The 19,406-nt window shown below is 51.0% G+C and overlaps 1 protein-coding gene across 1 annotated transcript in view; it reads right to left on the bottom strand.

Moving 5' to 3' along the window:
- The window catches only part of COL22A1 (collagen type XXII alpha 1 chain), a 229,402-nt gene extending 211,798 nt beyond the window's left edge, over positions 1 to 17,604 (bottom strand). The window contains exon 1 of the mRNA XM_027972868.3: positions 17,142 to 17,604. The gene's annotated coding sequence lies outside the window, so the exon portion shown is untranslated. The remainder of the gene's footprint in view (positions 1 to 17,141) is intronic.
- Between the last annotated feature and the right edge of the window lie 1,802 nt (positions 17,605 to 19,406).

Genomic DNA, 19,406 nt, shown 5'->3' with positions numbered 1-19,406 from the left:
AGAAAAATGCCCACTGAGGAGTCAGGCTAAGTAAGGCACCTTTATGCTCAGTTCAGTTCAGTCGCTCAGTCACGTCCGACTCTTTGCAACCCCATGAATCGCAGCACCCCAGGCCTCCCTGTCCATCACCAACTCCCGGAGTTCACTCAGACTCGTGTCCATCGAGTCAGTGATGCCATCCAGCCATCTCATCCTCTGTCGTCCCCTTCTCCTCCTGCCCCCAATCCCTCCCAGCATCAAAGTCTTTTCCAATGAGTCAACTCTTCGCATGAGGTGGGCAAAGTACTGGAGTTTCAGCTTCAGCATCATTCCTTCCAAAGAAATCCCAGGGCTGATCTCCTTCAGAATGGACTGGTTGGATCTCCTTGCAGTCCAAGGGACTCTCAAGAGTCTTCTCCAACACCACAGTTCAAAAGCATTCTTTGGCACTCAGCCTTCTTCACAGTCCAACTCTCACATCCATACATGACTACTGGAAAAACCATAGCCTTGACTAGACGGACCTTAGTCAGCAACGTAATGTCTCTGCTTTTGAATATGCTATCTAGGTTGGTCATAAATTTTCTTCCAAGGAGTAAGCATCTTTTAATTTCATGGCTGCAGTCACCATCTGCAGTGATTTTGGAGCCAAAAAAAATAAAGTCTGACACTGTTTCCACTGCAGGAGCCACTAAATGAGCATCCCATCTCCATCATAAGAGGGGATCACCCCTATTCCATAGGGGATGCTGTGAGGGTTCCATGAAGTAGTTTCTACGAAGCATGTCGCAGAGATACCAGCACAGACCAGGGACACAGCCACTGTACCTGGTGAGATCTGTGTACCTTGCTTCCCCACCAGCAAGCATGGGTACCACGATCCTACTTCTCTCATCAGCTCTGTCTAGGACTTGGCTGCCAAGTGGGCATGACGCAGGCCACACCCTGTCCCTGGGAGGCAGGGCTGTGCCATTAGTCTCCCTAAGTCCAGCAATTAATTTACTGAGCTGAGTTCCTTCCACGAGCCAGCCCATTGCCATAGTAACCAACCTTCCCTATTCAGGGACTCAGAGGTGGGGGAGAAAAGACACTGAGCAGAAGGCAATTTAGAGGGAGAAAATGAGATCTGGCACATTGCAAGGCAGCCTGGGCAAAGTGCGAGCTCTGCCTGCTGCAGAGGGTCTGGCCGCTGCCCACGGAGGGTGGAGACTGCGTGGAGTGAGGCACCGCGATGTGTTGCTGGGGTGACGGATGAAGCTCTGGGCAGGAATCTGGTGGAGACAGAAAAGCCTGGCGTGGCTGTGTCCAGGCCACTGAGCCGGGTCCTTTTGAGCCTCTGCTGTGCTGTCTGATGAAGACCGCACTTACAGGTGCAGGGGGCAGAGGGAGCTGGCTGGCTTCTGTCTCTATGGAAGCCCAAGAGGCCAGCTGCCTGGGGAGTGCTGGGGAGCCTGCCTCCTTGATTCAAGACCTGCAACAAGTCCTCCTCAGTCACCAAACACAGACCGAGCACCTTCAGGGGCGTTGACTCTTCTGCAGCAGCTGGCACAATGACAGAGCTTCTGTTTAGAACCCTGTGTTCAGAGTCCAGTTCTGCCTGTGACTCGCTGTGCAAACCAGGGAAGTCACTTAACCTCTCCGGACCTTAGCCCATTCACGTATAACAACACCTACATCACAGGCCAGTGTTAACTGCATAGGGGTCCCAGGCCTTTAATGTCTAATTATTCCCCAATTCAATCATGCCCTGAAGGCAGGTCAGGCACTTACTAAGTGCCAGGCACACAGAACAGGACACTCTGTCCAAGAAGCTTCAGACCTAATAGACACAGATAAGTGAGTAGATGCTTCCATTTCTGTAGGGTCAGTGCTCTGATAGCACTTGACTTAGGCCTGAGAGTCAGGGAAGGCTTCCTGGAGGAGCTAACACCTGAGCCAAGTCAGGAAAGATGGGTAGAGAGCAGGCAGGGAGACAAGGGTTGTCTTCACCAGGAATAGCCCGCCTCCCTTCCAGGATCACTTATGAGCAATAAGTAAAGTATTTAGATGAGGAAGTAAAAGCAATGGTGAAAATTCAGGCTGGACCAGAGGGCAAGAATCCATGTTAATAAAGGCAGTCAAAGGACTTGGGCAGTAACCTAGTAAAAGGGGGTCAGACTTTGCCCTTGGAAGCAGTGGATGTCCTCATGCAAGGGAGTGACCTATATTAATACAATTTCAAAAACCCTGTTGAGAAGGATGGATGGAGGAGAGGGACCAACAAGGAGGTCGGTGCAAAATCCAAAAAGAGATGCTGATAATCTTTCCTAAGACAGTAAGGAGGTCAAGTGGTCCTTGTGCGTTCCTGGTGGCTCAGAAGGTAAAGAATCTGCCTGCAATGCAGGAGACCAGGGTTTGATCCCTGGGTCAGGAAGATCCTGTGGAGGAGGGCATGGCAACTCACTCCAGTATTCTTGCCTGGAGAATCCCATGGACAGAGGAGCCTGACATAGTACTGTCCATGGGGTTGCAAAGAGTCAGACACACTGAGCAACTAACGCTAACATTTTCAAGCGGTCCAGCTGCAGACTCGATGGTACCAGACTTCCAGTTTGAACATCTGGGAGCCAGTCACTGAGTCGGGTGAGGGTGATAAGCAGGACACAGTGAGTGAGTCTGAGTCACCTGGAAGATACCCAGGTGGAGAAGTCAAAGACATCTGAGTCTAGCTCAGAGGAGACACTGGGGCAGGAGACCCTCCTGGAGAAGTGAAGAGGGAGTGGAGGACAGAGCCCTGAGGGAAAGCAGTGTGCAGCCAGGGTGGGGGCAGGCAGAGAAAGCAAATGCCCACCCCCACCCACCCCCCCACCCCCCGCCCTGCTGACACAGTGTCAGCCTGATGTTCAACTACCACACTTGGTCTCAGAAGTGCTAGGGTACTTCTGTGCCTTTGGTTTGCTTCCCACAATCCAATGTTTTCCTGTGACTTTCATGGTGGAGAATCCTCTGTGGTGTACTTTCAACTAAAGACAAACAAATAAAATCTTCAAGAGAATAAAAAGATAAGTCATAGATCAGTAGAAAATATTTGCAAAAGATACATCTGATAAAGAACAGTTCTCCAAAATATACCCCAAACCCTTAAAACTCAGCAATAAGAAAACAACCTGATCTTAAAAATAAGCTGAGGTTCTTAACAGACCCCTCGCAGTGAGACATCCCTCCACACCTGTTAGAACGGTCCAAACACTGACAACACCAAATGCAGGTGAGACTGTAGAGCAACAGGAACCCTCAGTCATTGCTGGTGGGAGAGCAGAACGGTGCAGCCACTTTGGAGGACACTCTGGTGCTTTCTTACAAACTAAACGTGTTCCTACCATATGATCCAGGAGCCACCCTCCTTGGTATTTATCTAAAGGAACTGAAAACTTGCTGCTGCTGCTGCTGCTGCTGCTGCTAAGTCGCTTCAGTCATGTCCAACTCTGTGTGACCCCATAGACGGCAGCCCACCAGGCTCCCCCATCCCTGGGATTCTCCAGGCAAGAACACTGGAGTGGGTTGCCATTTCCTTCTCCAATGCATGAAAGTGAAAAGTGAAAGTGAAGTTGCTCAGTCGTGTCTGACTTTTAGCGACCCCATGGTCTGCAGCCTACCAGGCTCTGCTGTCCATGGGATTTACCAGGCAAGAGTACTGGAGTGGGGTGCCGTTGCCTTCTCTGAACTGAAAACTTAGGTGCACACAAAACCCTGCACATGGATGTTTATAGAACTTTCTGTATAACTTCCAAGACATTGAAACAACCAAGATGCCCTTCACTAAGTGAATCAATAGATAAACTGTGGTCCATCCAGACAATGGAAGATTATTCATCACTGCAAAGAAATGAGCCAGCTAGCCATGGAAAGACCTGGAGGGAACCTTAAATGCATATTACGAAGTGAAAGAAGCCAATTGGAAAAGGCTACATACGGTATGATTCCAACTCTATGCCATTATGAAAAAGGCCGAACTATGGAGACAATGAAAAGATCAGTGGTTTCCAAGAGTGTGTGTTTGGGGGGAGGGAGGGATGAACAGGCAGAGCACAGAGGATTTTTAGGGCAGCAAAAATACATGTCCAAACTCACAGTATGACAGCTGGTTCAACAGGTTATGCGACAACAGATGTGGTGAACATACTGTGGCAGGAACGATGTAAACAGTAGCCAGAGCCAGGCTGTGGTTTCACTTGAATTGTTTTATTTCCTCACAACAAGCTGACCAAACGGTGATTAGAATCCAGGAATCTCAAACTCAGCGAAGTTAACAAATGTGTCTCAAATCATACACCCAGGAACATGCAGAACTAGGATTCAGTCGTAGACAGATATCATCAGTAACCACAGAGGACTGCTCCCTGTCCGCTATAGAACGAAAGCCCTAGCTGATGTCTCATAGAAGAGGAGGAAACAAAAGAACTAGGGACTTTAGGAGTCTAGTCCTAATTACCAGCAAGAACATCCACCCAGCCCTCCTTCCATTCAGACACTGAAAGACTTACATGGAATCAGCTTAAACCCCAGGCTACCAAAATGCAGGATTAATTTCATTGCAGGGGATGGAAATAGAATGAGAAATGTGCTTTTCTAACCTCCTTCTTTGTGCTGTGGAATTCAAAAATATTTCCTATCAGTTTCTTTTTATCAAGAGACCAGATGCCAGTCGCGTTTCTCTGCCAGTTGCTAAAAACTGAATGAAACTCAAGCCACGGCGTCTCTGGAAACTCCGCTGGAGCTTCCGGGAAGAGAGGCATGTTTCTGATAGAGATGCTAAGTTTGGAGATGTGGAGGGCCATCTGCCATGACCCGGGGGTGGGGGAATCCTGACGGAGAACGAAGCCACCCATTGAAGAGAACGAAATGAGTTTTGTCACTTGAGCACCTTAGCCCAGTGTTGCCCAAAGTCCACAAGCACTCAGAGCTTTTGTGTTGGGGATAAATATTTCTCTAGCCCCATTTTTTAAAAAATCTAAGCCAGTCTGAGCTGGGCTTCTTTCACTTCCAAACCACAGACAGGCCTTGGACTTTATATGGCCCTGCAGATAATGGCTCCATCTTGAGCTCACTTAGGCCCTTCCAAGTGCCCTCCCCACCCCGGGTCCTTAATCTCCTTCCTTGCTCTGTGTCTTTTCCCCTTTTCTCCTCCGTTGATGTTTGATAGACAACTCAGCTTAGACTGGCTTTCCCAGAATCCCTTTCCAAGGTCCATCCAGATACCGCATCCCTGCATCCTTCCTGGGCCAACGGGGCGGCACGGAGAAGGATGCCTTCCCTTGAGAGAGCCCCACCATCCACACCAGAAACCACTCATTGCCCGTGATGGCTCTGTGAGTCTGTGCAAACATCCGAGAGCTGTTGTAACCCTGTTCTTCTTTCTTGCATGTTCAGTACTGAATTCTTCTTCATTTTGTTCTTAATTTTCTCTCTTCACCGCCCCACCCCAAACAGACTGTCTCAGTTCATTTCACAAGAGACTGTCTCAGATTACAGGGTCCTGAGGACACAGAGAGATATTTCTGTTTAACTTATTTTGAGTGGCGTCTGGTCTGATGAAGCAATGCGTATAAATAGTGCTGCATGATCCACTGTGATTTGGGAGGTGCCGACCCAGTAGAGTCCCCACTTTTGTGGGGGAAGGACAGTGAGGAGGCATAAGCGGCGTCCCCCAGTGAGAGCTGGGACTGACAGTCAACAGAGAGCCATGGGCCGTGGGGCCAGACAGACTGGAGTTTGGCTCCCGGGTCCAGCACGTGTCGGGTTTGCTCCATGATCTCAGCTACTGTCTAAGCTTCCGCGCCTCGTCTGTAACAAGGGGATTAGCCTGCCCCACCAGTTTATGGGAAGGATTAGGGTCCCTACCACAGTGCCCGGGTGCCAGTCAATTAAAAAAAAAAAAAGCTACGAGCACTCATTTAAAGGAAGTTACCAGAGAGCCCTTTCTAGCACTTGTTTCAAGTTGACAGTACCTTCTGTACCACTAGATGAGACCGCTGTCTGAGAGAGTGGTCTACTCCAAACTCCCCCATTGCCCCATGCTTGAGGCAGAGGAACCCGAGGTCAAATTGCCAACATCTGCTGGATCATCAAAAAACCAAGAGCATTCCAGAAAAACATCTATTTCTGCTTTCTTGACTATGCCAAAGCCTTTGACCATGTGGATCACAACAAACTGTGGAAAATTCTGAAAGAGATGGGAATACCAGACCACCTAACCTGCCTCTTCAGAAATCTGTATGCAGGTCAGGAAGCAACAGTTAGAACTGGACATGGAACAACAGACTGATTCCAAATAGGAAAAGGAGTACATCAAGGCTGTATATTGTCACCCTGCTTATTTAACTTCCACGCAGAATACACCATGAGAAACACTGGGCTGGATGAAGCATAAGCTGGAATCAAGATTGCTGGGAGAAATATCAATAATCTCAGATATGCAGATGACACCACCCTTATGGCAGAAAGCAAAGAAGAACTAAAGAGCCTTTTGATAAAAGTGAAAGAGGAGAGTGAAAAAGTTGGCCTAAAGCTCAACATTCAGAAAATGAAGATCATGGCATCTGGTCCCATCACTTCATGGCAAATAGATGGGGAAACAGTGGAAACAGTGGTTGACTTTATTTTGGGGGGCTCCAAAATCACTGCAGATGGTGACTGCAGCCATGAAATTAAAAGACACTTATTCCTTGGAAGAAAAGTTATGACCAACCTAGACTGCATATTAAAAAGCAGAGACATTACTTTGCCAACAAAGGTCTGTCTAGTCAAGACTATGATTTTTCCAGTAGTCGTGTGTGGATGTGAGAGTTAGACCATAAAGAAAGCTGAGTGCCAAAGAATTGATGCTTTTGAACTGTGGTGTTGGAGAAGACTCTTGAGAGTCCCTTGGACTGCAAGGAGATCCAACCAGTCCATCCTAAAGGAAATCAGTCCTGGGTATTCATTGGAAGGACTAATACTGAAGCTGAAATTCTAATACTGTTGCCACCTGATGTGAAGAACCTGACTCATTTGAAAAGACTCTGATGCTGGGAAAGTTTGAAGGTGGGAGGAAAAGGGGATGACAGAGGATGAAATGGTTGGATGGTATCACCGACTCAATGGACATGAGTTTGAGTAAACTCCAGGAGTTGGTGATGGACAGGGAAGCCTGGCGTGCTGCAGTCTGTGGGCTCACAGAGTCTATGACTGAGTGACTGAACTGAACTGAACTGAATCCACTCTCAGCCCCTCTCATGCTTCCACCTAAGCCTGAGTGCCCCCAGTAACCAGGTGCTGGCAACCTTGCAAGACACTAAGAACATCTCAAAATCCTACACTCTTGGAGCTTCACGGTGTCTGAGAGATGTTAACCATCTTCAGGTGAGCACGCTGAAGGAAGGATCCAGCCCTCACTTGGAGCCCCTACCTTAAGAGATGCTGTAGTCTAGAATCCAAGCTCCTGGCTCAGCCCTCGGATTACCCAGGACCCCAGAATCTCTGAAGACACTTTTCCTCCTGAGGGTGAGACTCTGACATCTGAACCAGATTGTAACCCTGTGGGTTAAGATCTGTAAGTCTGTAAAGGGCCTTGGGCACAGATGTCATTGGAGCACACAGGTCTGTTCACATCGCTCCCAGAAGAAAGCCTTCTCCTTCCAGCCTTTCTCAGTCTGGTCCCGATCTCCTTTTCCAGGTTCATGGTCCCCACCGACTCCTCATGAGCCTTTTCCTCCAACCTCAGCACCTTCCTCCTCTTTCTTCAACACCCCACCATTGCCCTAACCCTTTGCCACTGCCTCTGGCATTAGACTCCTACTCATCCTTCAAAACCCCTAGGATGCATCTTCTCCTCTGTGAAGGCTTCTCTGATTTCCCACGGAGGGAGTGCCACTGTCTTCTTCAGGCTCCCACAGACCCCCGGGGTGATACTGTTTTATCAACTCACAAACAACATTAAAACTGACCTCCTTATCTTCTGAATCCTGTAAGTGGGAAGCTGATATTGCAGTGTGTTGTTGTTTAGTAGCTCATTTGTGTCTGACACTTTGTGACCCCATGGACTGCGGCACTCCCGGCTTCCCTGTCCTTCACTGTCTCCCAGAGTTCACTCAGACTCATGTCCATTGAGTTGGTGATGCTATCCAACCATCTCATCCCCTTCTCCTTTTGACTTCAGCCTTTCCCACCATCAAGGTCTTTTCCAGTGAGCCAGTTCTTCGCATCAGGTGGCCAAAGTATTGGAGTTTCAGCTTCCGCATCAGTCCTTCCAATGAATATTCAGGGTTGATTCCGGTTGTATTATGATGGGCTCCAGCATAACTGTCTCTCTCTCTCTGGGCCATCAGTCCATGAGCCTAAGGAGTGACTGAGCTGAACTTAAGGCATTTCCCCTCTGGCCAAGCCTCTGGGGGTGGGCAGAGGTGAACTCAGGCAGCTGTGACTCCTCCCACCCCCTCCCCTAGTGTTTATGTTATTTTATGTTATTTCCTATGATCTTTTTTTCCTTCTGCTTCTAGGTCAGGAAGATCCCCCTGGAGAAGGGATAGGCTACCCACTCCAGTACTCTTGGGCTTCCCTGGTGGCTCAGACAGTAAAGAATCCGCCTACAAGGTGGGAGACCTGGGTTGGATCCCTGGGTTAGGAAGATATCCTGGAGGAGAGCATGGCAACCCACTCCAGTATTCTTGCCCGGAGAATCCCCATGGACAGAAGAGCCTGGTGGGCTACAATCCATGGGGCCACAAAGAGTCAGACATGGCACAACAGGTTATTGGTCTGTCTTTTTCCACGGAGCTCCTTAGACTTAGCGGTCATGTCTCAGGGCCTGGAAGGGTGACAGGCACAGAGCAGGCGCTCCATGCATCAGCGTAACCATGACCGAGTGTCTCCACTAACTCTATATTGACTTAGATAATGAAAGCACATTCTCTTTTATTTTTTTGAAAAAAAAAAAAAAAACTTAAAAAATATAATCTTAAAACTTCTACATCCTGAGAATAGAGCAAGCATGTGGCTTATGAGCACAGGAGTTACCGTCTCTGTCTAGTCACGAAGGATGTTTCTTTTTTTCTAAGAGAGCTTCTCAGATCTCCAGGACCCACTGCTCTGCAGGTATGAGTAGGCGGGGGAGGTCAGGGATGCCTGGGGAGGAACCAGGAACAGAGACCCCATGGGGTGAGTTTCCTTCTCAGGGAATCAATGCACAGATGTGCCTGACACAGTGGGACCAGGGAGGTTCGTGCCCAGCGTGACCCAGGGCTCCGGCTCATTGTTCAAAGGACCCGCTGTTTTGGCATCACTGTGCAGGGACTCCAGGACCTAGGTGAAGAGGAAGCTCCGGAAATACCTCCCCTTGGCGGGGGGCGGGGGGGGCAGTGGGAGGGGTTCTGCTCATCACCTCTGTCCTTCGCTGTGTCCAAACCCAGTCTGAGCATTTCTCAGTGGGAGAATTCGCAGGAGCAACAGAGAAGAGCCTCTTGAAAGGTTCTATCTGAGGACTGAACCCTGCCACCCCATCCTCTTTCCTTCCTTTTCATCTAAGAACCGTCCACACATGGCAGATCAACTCGTGGTGACGTTAACGCATCACAAGGCCCTCGTGCATCCATCCACCCGCAGGCCTGCTCTCTCACTCACTGTTTCATCAGTCGGCTCTCTAGCCCGCCCTCCACCCAGGGAGTCATGCATTTCTGCACCCCCTCCCTCCCTCCCCACCTCATCATCACCGACCACCTACCCACACAGGCGCTCACTCACGCCGCAGGCCCAGTACTGAACCCACTCCCACCCAAGCCCACACCTGAGCTTCGGCAATGGAGATAAACCAGGCAGAGTTCCTGCCTCCAGGAATGCACGTGGTAGGAACACAGCCCCAAAGAGGAACGAGGCATTCAAAATAGTGTGGGGTCAGCGGCAGTGATGTGGATGAACAGTGAGGAAAGTCAGAAAGAGAAAAGCAAATACCATATATTAACGCGTATGTGTGGAATCTAGAAAATGGCACTGATGAACCTGTTTGCAGGGCAGGAATAGAGACAGACAAAAAGAACAGATGTGTGGACCCTGGGGGGGAAGGAGATTGTGGAATGACCTGTGAGAGTACCGCTAACATATACGGGACCATGTGTAAAGCTACCAGGAAGCTTCTGCATAGCCAGGGAGCTCAGCTCGGTGCTGGCTCTGTGATGACCTAGAAGGGTGGGTGGGGGGTGAGGGGTAGAGGGAAGGCTCAAGGGGGAGGGGGTATGTGTATGGCTGATTCACTTTGTTGCACAGCAGAAACTAAAACAACATTGTGATGCAATTAGACTCCAATTAAAAAAAGTAAAAGCAAATAAAAATACTTTGGGGAATTCTCCACTTTCCTCCAAGACTCTGTGTTTACCCTCTAGGAAGTCGGACATGAAAGCCCAGCCTTAACAGACAACACGCTGACACAGAGAAGCGAAGGGAGAGAAAGGGAAGAGAAAGTGAGGGGAGCATAAACGAAAGAGGCTTCTGCTCTTATCTGGCCATTTGCCCCTGGACAGGTCGCCTAACGCTCTGGGTCTCTTCTGCTTCATAAAGTGATGACTAACTGCCTCTAGTATTCTTGCAAAAATTACCCGGGGGGAGTGTGTAAACACACAGTGCCAATGGTCTGTGTTCTGGTAAGTACTGCTGCATGGTGAGTGGTTGGCTAGGGGCACCCAAACCCACACCTGAACACACAGGGGGCAGCTTGGCCTCAGGGCACTGGGGTATCTGCCCCCTTGATGCCCTAAGCACATCTGACCCGCAGCAGCCATTCAGAGCACCAACCGGATAGAGCCCTGGGGACAGGGCAGGAAATGACCACCCAAAGAGGCAAGAGACATAGGTGTTTGTAGTCAGTATATAATGCTGGAGACCCTGGTTGGATTCCTGGGTCAGGAAGTTCCCCTGGAGAATGGACAGGCCACCCACTCCAGTATTCTTGGGCTTCCCCAGTGGCTCAGATGGTACAGAATCCACCTGCAATGTGGGAGACCTGAGTTCAATCCCTGGGTTGGAAAGATCCCCTGGAGGAGGGCATGGCAACCCACTCTCTCGCCTGGAGAATCCCATGGACAGAGCCTGGTGGGCTACAGTCTACCGGGTGGCAAAGATCCAGACATGACTGAGCGACTTAGCACAGTACATTCAATATGTGCTGTACAGCCAGTGCACCGTCTGAGGGAGGGGTGATCAGGTGTTGAGGACTTTCTTTTCCAGCATAAGAGCAGGCTGGTGTGGCTGCCAGGGAATCCTGGGGCCTGTACGACCTTCCAAAGGTTCTAGCAAGTTGACCTACCAGGCACTGAGGATGGCAGATCTACTCACTGACCAGAGATTTCCAGGCCCTGAGCTGTGCCTCACCGTGTTTTCTGAGCCCATCCCCTCGGCTCCCACAGAGAGTCTCTAAAAGGTCGTGGACCACACAGACAGGCAAGGGAAGGGCCAAATTCAGACCCAAGCCAGACTTAGATCCACCAACACAGCCCGGTCCATGAATCCAGGCCCCTAGGGCTCAGTGGGACCCCCAGCAATGCCCAAGGTCCAGAGCTGCCCGGTCATCGCTCAGAGTTCACCCCCACCACCAGCACCACGCCACACTGATGGGGAAGGACTAACATCCGCCATACATGTCTGTCTGTGGGACGCTGTGCCAGACACTGCAAATATCAGTACCAGTTTTCCAATCTTGATATTTCACTCCCTTATCTGTGATTTAAACCAAGCTGTATTAATCGGATACTATGTGCCAGGCATTTGATCATCACTGTTTGGAAATTCCTTCCTCCCACAAAGATGTATTGAGTTCCTTACTGCGCCCACCATCGTGCAGACGCTAGTAGTTCAGAGACAAGAAATGCAAAACCCATGAACTCCAGGGATTCATGGGCGAGGGGCAGAGACAGACCAGCCCTCGGGGTTACAGAAGCCGAGGACGTGAAGCTGTGGCAGCACGGGGAGCTGGGGGCGGGGAACCGAGCGGCAAGGAAAGCCCACGCGGACTCCACAGCAACGCAGGAGCAAGGGGGAAAGCTGAGCTGCATTAGGCGTTTCCTCAGAGACCTGCAGACATGCCATCTGGGGTCTTATCCTGCCGGTCCGTTTTCCTGAAGGCCGATGGAGACCATTGCCCCACAGCCCAGCGGCCTCAGAGGAATCACTAGACCAGGCAAAACAGACAATTCAACCTTCCAGTTATTAACAGAGCCCCTCCTATGACCTAGACACAGTAGTAGGTAAACTTGCTGTAGTAGTCATTGACAATGACTACTACATTCAAATATTGGATTTTTGATTGATGTGTACGTTTGGATATAGATTCCGAAAGGGTATTTGTCAGAATGTTACTATTGGATAAGCTGGGGAGATGAAAACACAGGGCATTGTCAATATTTTTGCCTTTGTAAAAATACACTTTCAAGTATAAAGCAACTATACACTAATTCAGGTATTTAAATGCTAAAAAACATACTTTCATTGCTTTCATAATTTAAGACATTCTAATGAAAAATATTTTCTAAAAAGAACAAGGATGGTCCATATGGTATATATGCCTCATTGGATGAATGTTCTACATTTACCTTACACACTCAAGGCAGATCAGAATTGTGGTTCAGGCCATGGATTCTGCACGAAGACATGGGTTTGAGTCCCCGCTCTGCCACTTACTTACTGTGGGACTAAACATCTGTAAGCCCCGGATGGACAGGCCACTGGGCTGTCCATCCGCACAGGGGGTAGCAGCGTAACTGATACCCAGGAGTGATGGGAGAACGTAGATTATATAACCTGGGACCAACTGGGGTCCAATATCAGGCTCAGGGTCACACTAGTCTTGTTTTTACAGAGGTCAAAAAAAAGATGTTATGGGAAAGGAGATTTCAATTATTCTACTTTTTTTTTTTCCCTTTGGCCACACCGTGTGGCATGTGGGATCTTAGTTCCCTGAACAGGGATGGAACCTAACCCCTTGCACTGGAAGCAGAGTCTTAACCACTGGACTGCCAGGGAAGCCCCCTTTAATTATTCTAAGTACCACCAAAAACATGGAGTGAGGGCTGACAGACAGAGATGGCAGGGAGGAAGCTTTCATTTTAACGAGATATCCACTAACAAACCACTGGTTCCCCTTGGCAGGTGGCGGTTCCTCTGCCCCGGGAGTAGGACAGGAGAAGGTGAGCAAAGGCTGGGACAGAGATGAGTCAGACTCCAGATGAAGAGATGGGGCAAGGTGGCTGTGATGGTCGTCTCACAGGCTTGAGAAGAAAGAACCTGTTAAAGGAATGACTATCTGGTAAAGCCCTGTGTGGTCATGAATCTATCACCCCAAAGAAGCTTGTAGCACTGTTTGATTTTCAAGTGAGATTTTGTTGACTGCATTGTTGAGCTCAGTTTGCTTTTTCTTGTTTTTATACAGCACACTCTGGCTTCAGCCACTTGGCTGCCAGGCAATCAAGACCAGTTCCAATTGGCTCCTATCTGTCAGGATGCAGTTAAAAGAAAGTTTTCTCTTTAGAGAGCTCCAACCAAAAAGGATGGCGCAAATTGCTTTTTTTTCCCCCACAACTGTATTATGAACCCAACTTTAAGAAATTAAAATGATGTTCTCATCTCTATCAGAACTTAGGCAGAGTTAGCTAGAAGTGGTGAGCACGCAGTAACTGGGAGTGTCCAAGCTAAGGCAGGCGGACAGCAGATGAGAACTTAACCCCATCAGATGGGGTTTGTCTCTAGAGCGTTCCGACAAGCTCCACGACCACAGCGGGAGGGCTGGTCGGCACATTCCCTGGATCTTGGCCAAGACTTCCCTCTGTTCAGACCACGATGTTACCCAGCTTTTGGCTTCTCATGAAGGCCCAGTCCCAAAACCTCCTGAGGGCTATTAAAATGTCCCTGCCCTTTGACCCAGAATGCCTATTCCTTAGGAATAATCTCAGGGACAGCATCGCGAGGGGCGGAAGTCACATGCAGAAAGATGCTCACTGAGGCAGCAAGCAGGAATCGGGGGCGTGGGGTGGGGCGGGACGGGCATCCACCGAAGGGATTAGAAGAAGCAATAAAAAATGGTGTTTACTAAACCACAAAGAAAGTGGCCAGCTTTGCTAAATCATAAGGCTGAGGAGTGGTACATGTCCTTCACTCATTCAGTGTTGCCATTCCTATGGACGTTTGTTCACTTACTCACTGCAAAGTGCAAGGAGGAGAGGTCAGTGTGGCCGCCTGGCCTTGACACACACACACACACACATACACACGCACGCACGCACGCACGCACGCACCCATGCACAATGCGCAGGAAGACCAAGGGCAAGCCCTCTATGCCCAGGTATCTCTCAGTAGACGTGCATTTGAGACCCATCTCTGACTACATACAAAACAGTCAAGTCATTCACGTTCTCCTGGACTCTGTCCCTTCATCTGTAAAATGGGGCAACTGTACTCTTCTCATCTTACCAGATATGTCTTCCTTGACTTCTGTTATTGATTTTTATTAATAAAAATATTTATTTCATTTATTTAATAAAAATGATTAAAGTTGTTTTTGTCAGGCAAGCGGCCGTGTCTTCCACTCCTGAGTAGGAAGATGGGCTAGGAAATCCTCAGGGACCTTCCCCACCCTAAACATCCCCATGGGCCTTCTTCATCCCGGCTCTCCTCAGCTGCCTGCATCTGCAATGGTGGCCTCTTCTGTCGCTGTGATAAGGGCTTTGCTCCCTCAGATGTGGCTTTGCATCTTGGCTCTTCTGTTCCCTCTACCTGTCCTGAGGTAAGCCATTCAGACTCTCACTTTCCGTTTCCTTGGTCACAAAATCAAGAAATGAATGACCCACAGAGAGTTCACAGTCCTGACCCGAGTGACCACACGCCCATGCTGGCCTCTATCGGCAGCAGCACTGAAGAAAGAGCAGGGGGCCAGAGTGGATGAGCAGAATTTTAGGGGTGGAAAGGAAGCATTTAGGAAGTGCAGACCCTCAAGCTGGGAGAAGAGCTTAAATGTTCACCTGGCCATCGATGTTCAGATCAACACCCCTTCCGGTCCTGTGAAATGGCCGTCCAACCTCTGTTTAAATCCCTCTAGCATTGGAGCCTCGTCCCCCAGTGGTTGGATCCAGGGGACCCCTCCTGTCTCTGACCCGATCTTCCCACTGGACAGGAATCCAGCATCCAGTGAAATTTCATTCACCGGTCCTCCTGCTTCTACCCTCTGGGGACCAAGAGAGCGGGTCAGCTGTCTCTCCTCCATGGCATCTCCCCAGATTCCTTCAGCCACGGGTCCTCTCTCCTCCACAACAGAGGCTCTTTCTTACGGTCCACGGCTCTGTTCCCAGGGCAGCCTGCATTCTCTCCTCTGAAAGTGACTCCGTTTATCTGCAACCCTCTTAGAATGGAATCAGAGGGAGAGAGAGAATCCGAACCTTCCAGTGCAGAGGGAGCAAGCCCCTCCTGGTCACATCAATGACCGTGGATGACCAGGGGGCACCTGCCTGGCTGGTGGGCAGCCACACGGACAGCCTCCCTGGGACACAAGCCCAAGGCTGTCCCATCTTCTCATTTTCCAAGAGAAGCCAGAGATTAAGATGTGAACATGAAATCTCCTGATTCCGTTTATGTTGAAAAGTAATTAAATGCAAAATGCACCTAAGAAGCATTAAGACTGTCTGTGGGCTGGATCAGCCTGTGGGCCACTTCCTTAACCATTTTATAAATATGAGAAAACTTTTGAGAAGCTGATGAAACTTTGAAGAAGCTCCAGCAAAAAAAAAGTTACAAATTTCTGCTCCCAACATTTTCAAGGCCCCGTGGAGGTGTGTGCGTGTGCTCCAACAGTCAGTTGTGTCTGACTCTTTTCAACCCCAGGGACTGTAGCCCACCAGGCTCCTCTGTCCATGGGATTTTCCAGGCAAGCATACTGGAGCAGGTTGCCATTTTGTACTCCAGCGGATCTTTCCAACCCAGGGATCCAACCCGAGTCTCTTGTGTCTCCTGCAATGGCAGGCGGATTTGTTACCATTAGCACCACCTGGGCCAGGAGGCCAGATGAGCAGCAAGGCTCCTGCCCTTCACCAGCATCAGTACCAACCAGACAACACACCCCACTCAGCCCAGCCTCCAGCAACACAGAAGCCCTGGGCTTTAGAACTTCCCTGGAACAACTCAGTGAACTAAACTAGAAGGGTCTGAAAATGCGGCCCATCACCGTGGGCTCTCACAGCACAAGCCTGGCTTCCTAGGATTTTGCCAGGTGTACATCTTTAATGAGACACAGACGGGAGCTGGAATGACCTGTGTTCCCACAGGGGTGCCGCAGAAGGTGCTGGAAGATGACAAGTAATGGAATGATGTTCTGGGGAGGGGAATAGCAGGGTCGCCCCCTTCAGGACATGCCTGATAAGCCTCTCCCCTGTCTGTCATCTCTGAGTCGGGACCTGAGTGGGGAGAAGGGAGGGCACATTTTGCCAAAAATGTGACTAATTCCAATTACACTTTATAACCTGGGACAAGAAGCTCAGGTCTGCTGCAGAGATTGGCTTTGCAGAAAAGGAACAAAAACACCTTCCTGGACCGGAGAAAGTTGGGAGAGGGAGACACACTGCTCAGACAGGAAAGAGATGTCAACTGAGACCAACAGGCAAAGCTCCTGGACACTGAATGCAAAACCAAAGGGACACTATTCTTCCCCGCTTCACTCTGTGATTTTTTGTTTGTCTTGTTGTTTTAACAAAATCTTTCTGGCTCCTGCTCCAAATTTCTTATTGGAAAGTTAAAAGAAGCTAGGATGTCTCAACAACTCAAAAGTAGCAACTCAGAAACCAACTTGCATCTCACAGGCTGCCTGGCGCCAGCCACCCTGTGCTCCTATTTCCCAGGGTTGCTTGGCTAGAATCAAACAGGTGCTTCTCATCGACTTTGCTCCATCCCACTCTGAACTTGAGCCCAGCACAGGCCCACCTGTCAGGACCGAGGTCACACTGTCTGAGGAGCTAGGTGCGCTGGTGCTCCGGAAGGAGCTAGATCCCAGGGAGGAGAGGGCATTGCCCCCGGGGCTCAGGCCCCCAGGACGCTCCCCTCCTGGTCGCGGGGGAGATGGGGGAAGCCTGAAGCCCTGTGACCCCCGGCAGCCCCCAGCAGAGAAGAGAAGCTGGCCTTACCTGGCAGGGGCGAGGCTCAGGGGGATGCCAGCCGGGGTCCGAGTCCAGGCGGATCCAGAAGAAGCGAGTCTGGAGAAGCCGAGAGCCCCAGGCAGCCCCCTCCGGGGCGGGGGGGTGTCACCTGCCAGCGGCCCCGCCCACCCTCCCCCCAAATCTAGCAAACTGACTCCCTAGGTTAGACCTGTAACAGCTCTGGCGCCTTGGCCCCGGCCGGGGTCCGGAGAGAGAGCTAGTTATCAGACCACTAACTAAATAAATACTGTAAAAAAGGTGAGGCTTGGCACTTAGAGGATAAAACAGAAAGTTTGTGAGAAACAGAAAAATAAGGAAACGGGAGACACCTCCTTGGGGGGAACAAAAATGCAGCAGCGGCAGCCAGCCCAGCTGCTGCCCAAGAACAAAGCTGCTCTGGTCCCCCCAAGGGCTAAGCGGCCGGGGCGGTGGGATCCCCAGCCCGGAGCGCGGAGGGCGGGGCCCGGCGGTGGGCGGGGCGAGGAGGGAGGCGGGCAGTGGAAGGGGAGGGGCTAAGAGGGGCGGGGCGGGCGAAGGGGCGGGGGTGGGGCGAGCGGAGAAGGAGCCGCTCGGTCCCCTGGAGTGCCAGGGGCCGGAGGGGCGGGAGGCTCCCGGAAGAAGGGGGAGAGGGGGATGGGGTGTCCCTCTGGGGGTCGCGGTGGGGGGTTGGGGGCAGGAGGCTGGGGAGGGGTGAGGGCAGCAGGAACAGCGTCGGGCTCCAGGCGGCAAAGAGGAGTCGCTCAGAAGCCCGGGACAGGGCCTGACAACTCTCGTCCAATAATAGACTTCAGCGGGTATTTCGGTCCCTTTTACAGCCTGGTCTGAAATAGCCCCCTCTCTAGGCAGCAGCTGCCTGCAAGTTTGGAAAGTTTGGAGGGGCAGGGAGCCAGGGGTGGGGGGCTTCGCTTTTGCCGCGCTCTGTGAGCCCCTCTGCTGGCCCAGCACCTGCCTGCCTCTGGCTACAGGTGGCCCCTCGCCCTGCTCTCAGAACATCCTGGGGGAGGGGTGGGTTGATGTCCTTATTTTGAGATGAGGACTAGGGAAGTTCAGGGAGAGCCATTGTCATCCACCTGCAGGAGTCCCCCAGAAGAGCAGGGATGGGGGCCAGGTGGGTGTGAGGAGCACACTCTCCTTCCTCAAGGGCTGCAAAGCCTCCGAAAGAAGAAAAGGAACAGGTGCTGGCCCCAAGGGCTCCTCTGCTTTTTCTTGCTGACCTCCATTCCTAAAAATGGGCCGGGCATGAGTATTTTGAACTAGATGAGAACATGCCTTAATTTGAGTGACCTCCCTCAGCCCCTCTCGACCCAAATCAGACTCCCAAGCTCGGGGGTGTCTTTATTTGGCCTCCTGCTCGGCAGCAGGGATTTAATAAACAGACAGAGTGGGGCTCATCTGTGACCCAGGGAATTCTCAGCCATCCAGCCCCTTCCTTCCTCTCCTCCTCATTTCCCTTTGCCCCTGCGGCAGTCCATTCCACGTGGGGTGGATTGGGAGCCCACCTGGTACCAGGCAGAGTGTCAACTGCCAGGTAAATGGGACACAGGAGGCATGCTGGGGGGTGGGTGGGCGCTTTCCTGGCATGGGATGGCGATGAACTGAGATGGGCGCCCTGGTTATCAGAGTCACAGGTAGGGTAGGGAGGCTAGGAAGAGAGTCATCACACCTGCGTGAAAGGACTAGATGGCATAGTCACTTAACACACAGGCGTCATGGGCTCCGCGTGTGCCCAGGTGCCAGGTATCATGGTGAGCCCGGTCGGGAGGGGGAAGTTGCCTGTGTCCATCATCACAGGGAGACAGAAAACAGGGATGCGGCCCACCACATTGAATGACCAGGCTGTCCTAAGTGCTGTGAAGGACCCAGAGAAGAAAGATGAATTAGAGAGTGAATGGAGAGAGCTGGACTCCAGAATCAATACCAGGGGGCCATGACTAGAGATGGGAGCACCTCTGCCCTGCCTGGTGAAGGAGGGCACCCAGGGTCGAGGCTTGCAGGGTGCCCAGAGGTCACTAGGGCACAGGCAGCTCTCCAGGCAGAGTAAAGGACTTGAGCGTGGAGTTGAGGGCCCCTTGTGGCCTGGGGCTCATGGGGGGACTGTGGCCAGGGCCAGGCTAGAGAGGGGAGCAGGGCACAGGTGACTGATGCAGCTGGGGAGGCCTGAGAAGGCCATGGACTCGAGCCGGATGATCAGGAGTGTCTGGAGCGCTTGTGGGGCAGGGGTTTGGCCAGTTGGGGGGCTTTCTAGAGCCCATG

Source organism: Ovis aries, chromosome 9 (assembly GCF_016772045.2).
Source record: "Ovis aries strain OAR_USU_Benz2616 breed Rambouillet chromosome 9, ARS-UI_Ramb_v3.0, whole genome shotgun sequence".
Classification (NCBI taxonomy): domain Eukaryota; kingdom Metazoa; phylum Chordata; class Mammalia; order Artiodactyla; family Bovidae; genus Ovis; species Ovis aries.
The sequence above is the reverse complement of the archived record's forward strand: the minus strand, read 5'-3'. Positions and strand labels throughout refer to the sequence as shown.